The sequence below is a fragment of the Eriocheir sinensis genome, chromosome 16 (assembly GCF_024679095.1).
Source record: "Eriocheir sinensis breed Jianghai 21 chromosome 16, ASM2467909v1, whole genome shotgun sequence".
Classification (NCBI taxonomy): domain Eukaryota; kingdom Metazoa; phylum Arthropoda; class Malacostraca; order Decapoda; family Varunidae; genus Eriocheir; species Eriocheir sinensis.
This window is the reverse complement of record NC_066524.1, coordinates 14970878-14984160: the sequence shown is the minus strand read 5'-3', so window position 1 is coordinate 14984160 and position 13283 is coordinate 14970878. Positions and strand designations below refer to the sequence as shown.

The window sequence follows — 13283 nt, the reverse complement described above, 5'->3', positions numbered from 1 at the left end:
ACCATGTCTATCTTGTTCATCTCCTCTTCCTCCTCCTACACACACACTCTCTCTCTCTCTCTCCATTATTCGTTTCCTTCCTCCATATTTGTTACCATGTCTATCTTGTTCATCTCCTCTCTCTCTCTCTCTCTCCCCCCCGGATGTGCGGCGGAAAGGAGGGTAACTTCATTATGTAGACACAAATAAACTTTTAGAAACAAACAAACAGGCAAAAAAACCACTTCCTGGGAAAGTTGAAAGGTAAACTATTTTGTTCTCTCTCTCTCTCTCTCTCTCTCTCTCTCTCTCCATTCAAAAAAAAAAATTTGGTATTTTTTTTCTTTCCTTTTTTTTCCATTTATTTATTTTCTTTCTTCCTTTCTTTCATTTCTTTATTTCTTTCATTTATTTATTTCTCACTTACTCTTTTTTTTTTTCACCACAAAACACACACACACACACCTGTCGTGATATAGAGGTGGGCATCGGCAGGTGTGTCCCAGGTAACTTCCACCATACCTTGACCATTACCTGGAGTGGTCCTTGTGTCCAGCTGACCCCCTTCCTTCTCTCCTCTACCCCTCACCTGGCGTGGGGGGAAAGGGAGGGAAGGGGAAAAGAAGGAAGAAAGGGCGGGATAGAGGGGTATGATAGAAGAAGGAAGGGGTGGAGGGAAAAGGGAGAGAGGAGGAAAAGAGGAAAAAAATGAAAGATGGGAAGCTAGAACGAAGAGATAGAAATATGAGAGGTAAAGAGGAAGGGAGGGAGGGAGGGGAACAAAGAAGGGAAGAAACGAAGGAGGGATGGAAGGAGGTTAAGAAAGAGGGAGAGGGGAGGGAGGGAAAGAGGAAGAAAAGGAAGGAAAGAGGGAAGAATGGGAGGAGAGATGGAGATACTAAGAGGTAGAGGAAGGAAGGAAGGAAGGAATAGGGAGGGGAGGGAAGGAGGAGAAGGGTAAGAATTGGAGGAGATGAAGGGAGGGAAGGAAGGGTTAAAAAGGGAATGGAAAGAAGGAAAGAAGAAAGGAAGGGGATGAAAAAAAATTAAGGAATGGAGGAAGGAAGAGGGGAAGGAGGAAAAAGATAAAGCAAAGATTGGAAGAAAGGAAGGAAGGAAGGAGCTAAAAGCTGTTAGGAAATGGAGAAAGGGAGGAAGAAGAGGGGAAGGAAGAGAAAAAGAGCAGAAAAATAGGAAGAAGGGAAGCAGTAATTGAGATATGAAGGAAGGAGGGAAGGAAGGGAGTGAGAGGAATGGGAAGAGGAAAAGGGAAAGGAGGAAAGAAAACAGGAAAGAGAGAAGCGAAGCGGTTAATAACAGAAGAAAGGAAGGAAAGGGAAAAAAAAAAGAAAAAAATTAGGGAGAACGGAAGGAGGGATTGAGATGTGAAGGAAGGAGGGAAGGGAGGGAGGGAAGGGAAAGTAGGAAAGGAAGGGGGAATAGGAAAAGACAAGAAAAGTAGGAGGAAGGGAAGCAGGGATTGAGATGTGAGGTTAAGGAAGGAAGGGAGGGAGAGAGAGGAGTGGAATGAGGAGGAGGGAAAGAAGGAAAGGAAGGAGGAAGAGAGGACGGAAGAGGAACAAAAAGGAAGGAAGGAAGGGAGAGAGAGGAGTGGAAGGAGGAGGAGGGAAAGAAGGAAAGGAAGGAGGAAGAGGAGACGGAAGAGGAAAATAGTAAAAAAAAGAAAGGAAGGAAGGGAGAGAGAGGAGTGGAAGAAGGAGGAAGGAAAGGAAGGAGGAAGAAGGGACGGAAGAGGAAAAAAAAGGAAGGAAGGAAGGGAGAGAGAGGTGTGAAAGGAGGAGGAGGGAAAGTAGGAAAAGAAGAAGGAGAAAGAGAAGGAAATCGGTTATAAATAGAAGGAAGGAAGGAAGAAACAAAGGACAGAAGAAGGAAAGAAGAATGAATGAATAAGGAAACTCGTGAAGGATCGAAGAGAGAAAGGAAGGAAGGAAGGAAAGAAAGATGGAAGGAATGAAGTAACGTAGAAAGGAAGGAAAGAAGGAAAATAAATAAACACCGGAATGCGGAAGACGAGACAAAAACGAGGAAGGAAGAGGAGGAAAAAAGGAAGAGAGAAAAAAATAAGTGAAATCAATGAAAAAAAAAGAAAGATGGAAGAAATGAAACTAAGAAAAAGAAAGTAAAGAAGGAAAAAGCAAAATAGATAAACACAGGGATGCGGAAGACGAGACAAAAACGAAGGAGGAAGAAGAAGAAGAAGGAAAAAGGGAAGAGAAAAAAAAAGAGAAATCAAAGAAAAAAAAAAATTCGTTGTCATCCCACACTTTATCATATTTTCCTTTATCTCCTGTTTATTCTTCTTTCTCCCTCTTCTTCCTTCTCTCCTTTGCGACCCTCTGACTGGCGGCTGTTAAATGAGACGTGAAATGATGACAAGAACAACAACAATAATAATAATAATAATAATAATAATAATAATAATGTGTGGTATAGGATGTCAGTGAAAGATAGATAGATAGATAGATAGATAGATACAGATAAATAGACACAGATATAGGAAAAAAAACTGAAAAAGAAAAAAAGGAAAGGAGATAAATAAAAAAAAAGTACACAAAAGGAATATGAATTAGAGAAAAAGTGGTTTAAAAAGGAAGTAAGAGAAGGAAGGAGGAAGGATAAGTAGAAGGAAAGAAGAAATGGGAGGAATATAAGAAACAATAAGGAAGGAAAAGAGGAAAATGGAGACAGGAAAGGATATAAAAGAGGAAAGGGGAAAAAAGGAGGAAAGGAGGAGGAAAAGTACATGGAAAAGGAAATAATGGAAAGGAAAAGAATGGGAAAGGAAGACGAGGAAGGGGAAACAGAAGAAGAGGGGAAGTAAAGGCGGTGAAATTGAGGAAGAAGAAGGAAGCGAAGATACTGTAAAAGAAAAGAATGGCAAAGGAAAACAAGGAAGGGGAAACAGAAGAGGGGAAGTAAAAGGAGATGAAATTGAGGAAAGAGAAAAGAATGGAAAAGGAAAACGAGGAAGAGAACACAGAAGAAGAGGGGAAATTAAAGGCGGTGAAATTGAGGAAAGAGAAAAGAATGGAAAAGGTAAACGAGGAAGGGGAAACAGAAGAGGGGAAGTAAAAGGCGGTGAAATTGAGGAAAGAGAAAAGAATGGAAAAGGAAGATGAGGAAGAGGAAACAGAAGAAGAGGGGAAGTAAAAGGCGGTGAAATTGAGGAAAGAGAAAAGAATGGAAAAGGAAGATGAGGAAGGGGAAATAGAAGAAGAGGGGAAGTAAAGGGAAGCGAAATTGAGGAAGAAGAAGGAAGCGAAAACTAATATTTGATAGATGGTACCAATTCACCTCGTCTTCCCTATCTTCAAAACAACCATCCTCTTCCCATTTTCTTTACATCTATAGTGACCTCTGCCCGTTTTCTTCCCCTCCTCCTCCTCCTCCTCCGCGACACCAGACAACGCTTCTTTATCGATCAAGCTGACGAAGATGGTTCATTAGTTTTCTCTTCCTTCCCTTCTTCTTCTTCCTCTCTTTCGCCTCCTTTTAAATCCCTTCCTTATCCACTTCCTCCTTCCACATCTGTTTCTCCTCCTCTTTTCCTTCTTGTCCTTTTTCCTTTTCTTCTTTGTATTGCTTTTCCTCTTTTTTCTTCTTTTTCTTCCTTCCTCTTCCTTCCGTTTTTACTTTCCTTCTTCTTATGTATTTTCCTTCCATTGTTTTCGTCCTTTATTTAAACTATTTTTCCTTAATTTTTATTCGTTTGGCTCATTCCCTTATTCTCTTTTTTTTTCTCCTTCCCCTCCTTTTCTTCTTCCTTCTCCTCCTACTCCCTTTCTTCTTTCTTCTCATCGTCCATCTTTTATTCCTCTTTCTTTTCTTCTCTCTTCCTCCTGCGTGTAAATTCTCCCCTCCATCTTCCTTCCTTCCTTCCTCCGTCTCCCTCCTCCACCTCCTCCTCTTCCCTCCTTCCTTCCTTCCTCCGTCTCCCTCCTCCACCTCCTCCTCTTCCTTCCTTCCTCCGTCTCCCTCCTCCATCTCCTCTTCCTTCCTCCGTCTCCCTCGCTTCCTCCCGTTCCTCCTTCACCCCAATCCTCAGCACTAGTTATTTCCGCCCTTATGATTGGCTGTTATTGGGTCTAAAGTCATAACCTCTCTCTCTCTCTCTCTCTCTCTCAACTATACTTTCTTTCCCTTTTGCATTTTGTCATTTAAACTGTCACTCTCTCTCTCTCTCTCTCTCTCTCTCTCTCTAACACACCTGCTTCAGTATTCACAAAAGACAACAGTTTTAGGCAAAGTGTAAACCAGGTCCCTCCTTTTGTTTACCTGTGCCACACCTTGTTTACACCTGTCAGCCCACCTGGTGTATGTGTGTGTGTGTGTGTGTGTGTGTGTGTGTGTGTGTGTGTGTGTGTGTGTGTGTGTTTAGGTCCCACTGTGATGCGTATGTATACCTCCTGACACGTACATACATACATAGATACGTACATACAAGGGAAATAATTCATGCATACATGCAAGTTTTTTTTAATGTATGCGAGTGAGCTTTTTTATAATGCAACTTCTTCTTCTTCTTCTTCTCCTTCCTCTTTCTTCTCTTTTTTCTTCCTGTTCTTATTCTTGATCGTTTGTTCGTTTTTTTTTTTTATCTTCTTTTTCTTCTTCTTGTTTCTTCTTCATTTCCGTTTTTCCTCTTCTTCCTCTTCCTCCTCTTCTACTTTTTGTTCTTCGTCTTCCTTCCTTCCTCCTCCTCCAGCAAACGTCGTCAGTCTTCCTCCTGTCACCTCATCTTCCCTTCCTGCTCTTCCACCCCTTCACTTCCTCTTCCTCCTCCTCCCCACACCTCGCACACCTGTGATAGGCTCCCCGTTACCTGCCTCCCCAAATCTGTTTACTAACACATAGACAGCTGCGCACCCCCACACCTTCCCCTCACCCTGCATCCTTTTCTTATCGGTTTCCTTCACCCCTTTAATAGTGTCTTAGAATAAACATCTTCCTTCCCTCCCCTTTCTTTCACCTCATTCCCGTCCCCCATTTTTTCACTCTTAGGATCTTACACTCCGGATTTCACTTCTATCTCCTTGTCATTCCTTTCCTTTAATCTTGCTTTCCTTCACCTTCTCATTTTTTTCCTTCTACTGTCTGTTCTTTTCGTTTTATTCTTTTGTTTTTAATTTTCATTCTTTTTCCCTCTTTCATTTTTCGCTTTCTTCCATTCCTCAGTTTTCCTTTTTTTTCTTTTCCCTCCCAGTCTGTTTTTTTCTTTCTTTTCCTATAGTTTCCTTCTCTTCCTTTCCCTTCCCTTCCTCTTTATTTTCCTTCTACTGCCTGTTTTTTTCGTTTAATTCTTTTGTTTTTAATTTTCATTCTTTTTCCCTCTTTCATTTTTCGCTTTCTTCCATTCCTCAGTTTTCCTTTGTTTTTTTCTCTTTTTTCCTCCCATTCTCTTCTTCTTTTTCCTTTTTTTCTTTCCTTCTCTTCCTTTCTCTTCCACCATTTTCTTTCTTAAATAAAGCAAAGAGGGAAACACAACTAGACAAACAGAGGTAAAATATAAATAAATTCACAAACAGCAGGGCACAGAGGTAAAAAACAAACAGCTGAAACACACAGGTGACCACAAACAAGTAAACACACTCGGGTAAACAAAAACACAAACAACAAACAGTCACATAAACAAACACGAACAAACACACGTACACTCCCCGGCCGCCATGCTGTCCGGTAATTCGGTTTGCATCTACAGGTCGATGTTAATTTTTGGGGTTATTTCCTCCAGGACCAAAAAATAACGTCAGGAGAGAGGGGGGGGAGGGGGGGAGATGAGGGGGGGAGGGAGGAGAGGGGGAACGAGGAGGGGGGGATAGATTGAATAACATTGTACCGAACTATTACTACTATTACTACTACTATTTCTATTACTACTACTACTACTACTACTACTGAAAATATTAAGACGTTTTTGATATTTTTTTTCCTTCCTGCACTCTCTCTTCCTCTTCCTATGTTTCCCTCTTCTTCTTCTTCTTCTTCTTCCTCTTCCTCCTCTTATCAGTGTATCGCTAATTTAAGTTTCAATCCATCAAACTTTAACAAACCTCTCTCTCTCTCTCTCTCTCTCTCTCCCTCCCTCCCCACATCTATCCACCTCATCAACTAAAAAAAAAGGAAACAAAAATAAAAGAGGAAGGGAGAGAGAGGAAGAGGGAGGAGAGAGGAAAAGGAGGGGAAAGGGGGATGGAGAGGTGGGGAGAGTATCAGAAGGGAGGAGGGGTTGAGGAAGAGAGGAGTGATGGGAAGAGGAAGAGAGGGAAGGGGGAGAAGGAAGGGGGGGAGGGGGGGAGAGGGGATTAGGGGGAAGGGGGGAAGGAAGGGTATTCAGTACAACTTGGTCGGGATAAGAATCAACCCTCGGCTCTTTTATCCTCACAAGTTTGGGCAACGAAGCCACGAGGGATATTGATGGGAAGGGAAGGGAAGGGAGGGGAGAGGTGGGAGGGAGGGAAGGAGAGGAAGGGAAACGAAGGAGAAGAGGTAAGGGAAGTAGACGAAGATGTAGGAAGACTTAGATAGAGAGGAGGAAGGCGAGAGGTGGAAGGGAGGGAAGGAGAGAAAGGGAAACGAAGGAGAAGAGGTAAGGAAAGTAAACGAAGATGTAGGAAGATTTAGATAGACAGGAAGAAGGCGAGAGGAGAATAAGAGAGAAGGGAAGGGAAGGAAGGGGAGAGGTGGAAGGGAGGGAAGGAGAGGAAGGGAAACGAAGGAGAAGAGGTAAGGGAAGTAGACGAAGATGTAGGAAGATGTAGATAGACAGGAAGAAGGCGAAAGGAAGATAAGAAGGAAGGGAAGGGAAGGGAAGGGGAGAAGTGGAAGGGAAACGAAGGAGTAGAGGTAAGGGAAGATTTAGGTAGACATTAGGAAGGCGAGAGGAGAATAAGAATGAACGGACAGAGGGAATGGAAGTAAATGACGGGGTAAGAAGATTTAGACACGAAGGAGGAAAGGGAGGAAATGAGGAAGGGAGAAAGGGCAGACAAGTAGACGAAGGGGTGAGGGGAATATTAAGGGAGAAAGCAGGAGGGGAAAGCAATGAAAAGAAGGAAAAAAAAAGAAGGATTGATGAGGAAAAAGAGAGAAGGGAAGTAAAAGGGGAGGTGAAAGGGAGGCAAGGAAAGGAGAAGGAATGGAAGGGGAAAAAGGAAGGGGAAAAGGGAAAGGAAGAAGAGAGAGAGAGAGAGCCAAGGATATTTTTTAGGAGAGATGGAAAGGAGAAGAAGTATAAAAAAACAGGGAAGGGGAGGAAGGGATGAATTTAGGGAAGGAAAAAGGAAAGGAAGGAAAAGGAATGTAAGGGGAAAAAGGAAGGGAAACAGGAAAAGGACGACAAGAGAGAGAGCCAAGGGTATTTTTTAAGGAGAGAAATGGAAAGGGGAAGAAGTATAAAAAAACAGGGAAGGGGAGGAAGGGATGAATTTAGGGAAGGAAGAAGAAGGAAAGGAAGAAAAAGGAATATAAAGAAAATGAGGGTCTTACGTTACTTCCCTTCCTTTCCCTCTCTTCCCTTCCTCTCCATTCTCTCCTCTTCCTCCAAGCCTTTCACGTCACCGCTTCATAACTAATGTGACGCGCGTTTGTCTTAACATGACAGGAGGGGGGGGGGGGGAGGAAGGGGAAGATAAGATAAGAAGGGGGAGGAGGGAGGGGAGAGATAGGAGGAAGAAGGGAAAGAACGAGAGTGGAGGATAAGGAGTAAGAGGAAGGGATGGGAAAGAGAGGAAGGGAAAGGGAGGAAAGGGAGAGAAGGGAAGATAAAACAAGAGGGGAAGGAGGAAATTCAAAGGAGGGAAAAAAATGGGAGAAAAAGAGTGAAAGGAAGATAAGGGATAAGAATAAAGGGAAGGAATTGACAGGGAAGGGAAAAAGGAAAAGAAACATAAGAGGAAAGGGAGGAAGGAGGGTAAGGAAAGGAAGGGAGTAAGGGAATAAAGGGAGAACAAGAGAGTGAAAGAAGGAAATGGGGGAGAAGGGATGAGATATTTAACAGAAAGGAAGAGGAGAGAAGGTTAGGGAAGTCAAGAGGGGAGGGAAAAGGAAGTGGAAGGAAAAGGAATGAAGATAGAGCAAAGAGTGGAAGAAATAAGTGGAGAGAAGGGATGAGATAGCTAATAGAAAGGAAGAAGGGAAAGGAAGGGAAGGAAAGGGTAGGGAACGTAAGGGAAGGGATGGGAAGGGAACAATTGACTGTAACATAATTAGAGAGAGAGAGAGAGAGAGAGAGAGAGAGAGAGAGAGAGAGAGAGAGAGAGAGAGAGAGAGAGAGAGAGAGAGCATTCACGCATTATTGGTTATTTGTGAAAAGTTATGAAGCCGGAACAGTTTTTATTTCTGCTGTTAACAATGTGTGCCTATTTATATGCACAAAGGAAGGGCAAAAATTTATTATTATTATCATTATTTTTATAGTTATTACTCCTAATTTTGGTAACATTCTTCTCTTCGTTTCCCTTCATTCCATTTCTCCACGACCCTTCTCTTCCCTTCCCCCTTTTACCTTTTACATCCCTACTCACCTTGTTTCCCTTCCCTTCTCTTCCCTTTTCGCTTTCCCTTCGCTTCCCTTCCCTTCCCTTCCTTTCCTTAATACTTTCTCTTAGCTATACGTTCTTTCTTTTCGCTTTCCTTTCCTTTCCTTAATACTTCCTCTTAGCTATACGTTCTTTCTTTTCGCTTTCGTTCCCTTCCCTTCCTTTCCTTATTACTTTCTCATAGTTATACGTTCATTCTTTTCGCGTTCCTTCCCTTCCTTTACTTAATACATTCTCTTAGCTATACGCTCTTTCTTTTTACTTTCATTTCCCTTCCTTTCCTTTCCTTAATTATTTCTCTTCGCCTTCCCTTCCCTTTCCCTCTCTTTCCTTTTCCTTGATTCCCCGTTCATTTTCCTTTCCCTCTTGCCTTTCCCTTTTCTTCTCTTACTTCCTTCACCTCTCTTTCCGTTCCTTTCCTTTTTCGTTTCCTTCTCTTTCATTTCCTCCCCATTTTGCTTTCTTCTCCCTCAGTTACTATTATCATCATCATTCCTACTATCATTATTATTACTACATCCCCGTACTAACTCAACCCTCGCCGGTCCCTACAATATTCAGATCCTCGCTCAGGTATTCAGGGGCGGTTCGTAAAACACAGGTGAGCGTGAATGAGGGAAGCAGGGAACGGGAACAACAGGAATAACGGGCAGGATAAAAGACGGGAAGAGGGGAAATGTGCTCGCTCTCTCTCTCTCTCATATATGGGCAAGGGTGAGCTTTTAAAGGGGAGAAATGAGCAATTAGAGAGAGAGAGAGAGAGAGAGAGAGAGAGAGAGAGAGAGAGAGAGAGAGAGAGAGAGAGAGAGAGAGGAGGGGCCTGTCTTGCTTAAAGTAGATACTATCAGACAAGTCGAACCTCCTGTTACACTTGTAGTAGTAATAGTAGTAGTAGTAGTAGTAATAGTAGTAGTAGTAGTAAAGGGATGTAATGGGGAGGAAGAGGAATTGAATTTAATGGGGAAAGAATGAAGGGGATGAGATGGGTGGGCAATGGAGGAGGAGGAGGAGGCGGAGTAGGAGGAGGAGGAGGAGGACAGATAAGTGAGGAGAGAAGGGAGGAAAACATATTGATGGAGGAAGGGGAAGAAGAGGGGAGTAATAGCCGTGTTGAAGGGCAGAGAGAGAGAGAGAGAGAGAGAGAGAGAGAGAGAGAGAGAGAGAGAGAGAGAGAGAGAGAGAGAGAGAGAGAGAGAGAGAAACATACTTACCGGGGCTACAGGTGTAAGGATTTCGCTTTCCACTAATTAAGGTGAGACATGAAAGGTGAGGTGTGGCTTGGACAGGTAAGAAAGAGGAGGAGGAGGAGGAGGAGGAGGAGGAGGAGGAGGAGGAGGAGGAGGAGGAGGAGAGAACCAGAAAAGAGAGCAAGGAGTTACATGAGAGTAAAGAGAGAGAGAAAAAAAGTTAGTTCTAAATCGATTCCTGATGAAAGGAAAAAGGAAAGGAAGGAAGGAAATGGTGGAGAGGGCGGGAGAGGAGGAATGAGGGGAAGGGGAAGGGGATTAGAAAGGGAATGGGAGTGAAAGTGGAGAGAAAGGGGAAGTGATAGGGAACGAAAGAGGAAGAGAGAGGGAGGGGTAGGTTAAAGGGAGAGAAAAGAACAAAAAAAGAAGAAAAGGAAAAGAAAAGAAATAGAGAAGGGAAGGAGAAAGGGAATGAAATAATGAAAGGGGAGAGGGAAAGACAGGAAAAGAAATGGAGAAAAGGAAATATTGAAAGAAAGATGAAGGGAAAAAGGGGAAAATAAAGGAAGATAAAGAAAATAAAGGGAAAAGATGAGAAAAGGAAGAAAAGCAAGAAGGAAGAGAAGGAAGAGGATAAAAGGAAATATTGTACCAGTGAACGAAAGGGAGAAGAGGAGATAAAATAAGAGGAAAGGATAAATGAATAAGAAATAGGAAGAAAATAAATAGAGGAGGAGAGAAATGTGGACAGCTGGAGGGATGAAGAAGGCTAGAGGAAGACAGTTGGAAACGTAGGAGGAGGAGGAGGAGGAGGAGGAGGAGGAGGAGGAGGAGGAGGAGGAGGAGGAGAAGAAGAGGAAGATACCCAGGAGGGGGAGGAGGAGGAGGAGAAGAAGAGAAAGATACCCAGGAAGAGGAGGAGGAGGAGGAGGAGACGAAAGCGGATGAATGACACTCGAAGAAGGAAGAAAAGAGGAGGAGGATAAAAGAGGAAGAGGAAGAAGAGGAAGTTAAGTTGTGGGGAGTTTGGAGACGGAGGCGGATGAGAGAAGAGAGAGATGGAAGAGGAGTAAGAGGAAGAGGAGGAAGCCGACCAAGAGGAGCAAGAGGAAGAGGAAGAGGCGGGGGTTGAGGATATCCTGAAGTCAGTGAGGCGTGTGAGAGAGGGAGATTACATCCTCTTCAAAGGAGTTCAAGTCTATAAATAACTCCCAGGGAAGGATTTTGGGAGAGGACGAAGAGAGAGATAGAAAGATAGATAGAGGTGGATAGATAAAGATAAATGGGAGAATATAAATAAGAATAGATAGATAGACAGGTAGTTAGACAGATAGAGGAATAGAGATAGGAAATGGAAGGGAGGGAGGTGATGAAATAAAGGAATAGAGAAAGAAAGGAATGTAGAAAAGGAAATAAATAAAGAGGGGAGAAAGGAAAAAATAAAGGGAAAGAAAGAAAAGAAAAGTTAGGATAAGGAAAATAATATATACTACTTGTGGGTTGTTCTGCCTTTCTTCTTTCTTTCTTCTTTCTCCCTTCTTTCTTTATCTCTTCCTCTCTTTCAATGTTTCTTGTGGACGCAAAAGAGAAGATAAAGATAGAGAAATAGATGGAGAGAAGAGGATGGTTGATATTTCTTCTTTATGTCTCTGTCCTTCTCTCACTTCTGTCTTCCAAACTTTCTTCTGGACGCGAGAGAAAAGAAGACAAAGAGAAGAAGAGGAAAAGAAGACGGAGAGAGTAGTAGAGTTCTTGTTCTTTCCTTCATTCCTTCTTCTTTCCTTCTTTATCTTTCTCCCTCACTTATGTCTCAAACTTTCTTCTATACGAGTAACGAAAGAAGATAAAAAAGAAAAGAAGGAAGAGAATGGAGAAGAGTTTTGTTTTCTTCTTTCTCTCCTTCCTTTCTTCCTGTCTTCTTTCCTTAATCCTTCCTTTCTCTTTTCCTTCTTTCTTTGTAATATCTATCTTTTTTCTTCGCTCTTTGGAAATGGTGGAGAGAGAGAGAGAGAGAGAGAGAGAGAGAGAGAGAGAGAGAGAGAGAGAGAGAGAGAGAGAGAGAGAGAGAGAGAGAGAGAGAGAGAGAGAGTCGCACCTGTTGTTTCATGGACTAAAAGGTAAGCCGACAAACAGACAGACAGACAGACAGGCAGACAGACAGAAACAGGTCCATAACACGTCACTGTCTCGCCCCTACATGTCAAAAACGAGTCTGGACACGTTTGAAAATTGCCGTTCTCTTTTATTTCTTTTATTTTATTTCCTTCCTTTTTCTTGACTCGCCAATGAATAAATAAAATAAAAACCTGATTAGTGATGAAAACAAAGAAATAGAAATATAAAAAAAAGAGAATAATAAGGTTTTCGAAAATGTTAGAATCAATAAATAACAAAAAAATAAAGAAAAAGTTTGCTATAAGAATAAAAGAATAACAAACATTAGACATAAAAAACAATAACAACAATAATGAAGGGGATAGGGAAAGAGAGGAAAAGAAATGAAGAAAAAGAAATATTGAAAGAGAAATGAAGGGAAAAAGGGGAAAATAAAGGAAGATAAAGAAAGAAAGGAAAAAAAAATGGAGAAAAGGAAATATTGAAAAAGATGAAGGAAAAAGGGGAAAATAAAGGAAGATAAAGAAAGAAAGGGAAGAAATGAGGAAGAAAGAAAAGTAAAAAGTTATATATAAAAAATAAGGAAAAGTTATCAACAAAACAATCAAAATAGAAAAAAACGTTAGATACAAAAAAGAAAAAAAAGAAAAGAAAAGAACACATTAATGATGACAAAAAAAGCAAAATAGAACGTAAGATACTACACACACACAAAAAAAAAAGGTAAAAGGAAAGAAAATAAGACTAGGTACAAAAAATAGCAAAAAATGAAAAAATAAACAAAGAAAACATTAACTAAAAAACAACAACAACAAAAAGAACGTTAAATAAAAAAGGCAGATACATAAAAAAATAAATAAAAATAAATAAAACGAAAACAAAATTAGATAAAAACAAACAAACCTAAATACGAAAAAAAAAAAACCCCCGAAAACGAAAACTTGCAAAACGTAATTAGGGAAGTGGGAAAAATAGGCCGCAATAATCATCCTCTTAGAAGACTAATTAGGAGGGCCAAACAGGTGATTTCCCCCTTAATTAGCCGGAAATGAGGTGAGGAAAGAATGGGGGAGGAGGAAAGAGGGAGAGAGGTGGGAAGAGGGAGAAGGAAGAATGGGGAGGAGAAGGGTAAGAGAGAAAGGTAAATAGGTAGAGGGAATGATATAAAAAGGAGAAAAGAGGAGATAGAGGGGAAAGAGTGGAGAGGAAGAATGAGGAGGAGGGTAAGAGGAAAATGTTAACAGGTAGAGGGAATGAGATAAAAAGGAGAAAAGAGGAGATAGAGGGGAAAAGAGTGGAGAGAAAGGAAGACAGAAGGAAGAGGAGATGAAATAAAGGAGAAAGTAAAGGAAGTGGAGGAAAAAAAGGAAATAAGAAGAGAAACATAAGTGATAAAGAAAAGGGGAAGTGGAGGAATGACGAGGAGGTAAGGAAGGGAGGAAGG

General features: G+C 41.6%; 1 protein-coding gene across 6 annotated transcripts in view; it reads left to right on the top strand.

The window, feature by feature from the left end:
* Positions 1-13283, top strand: part of LOC126999348 (serine/arginine repetitive matrix protein 1-like) — a 122112-nt gene that overhangs the window by 17186 nt on the left and 91643 nt on the right. The gene's annotated exons all lie outside the window — the stretch shown is intronic.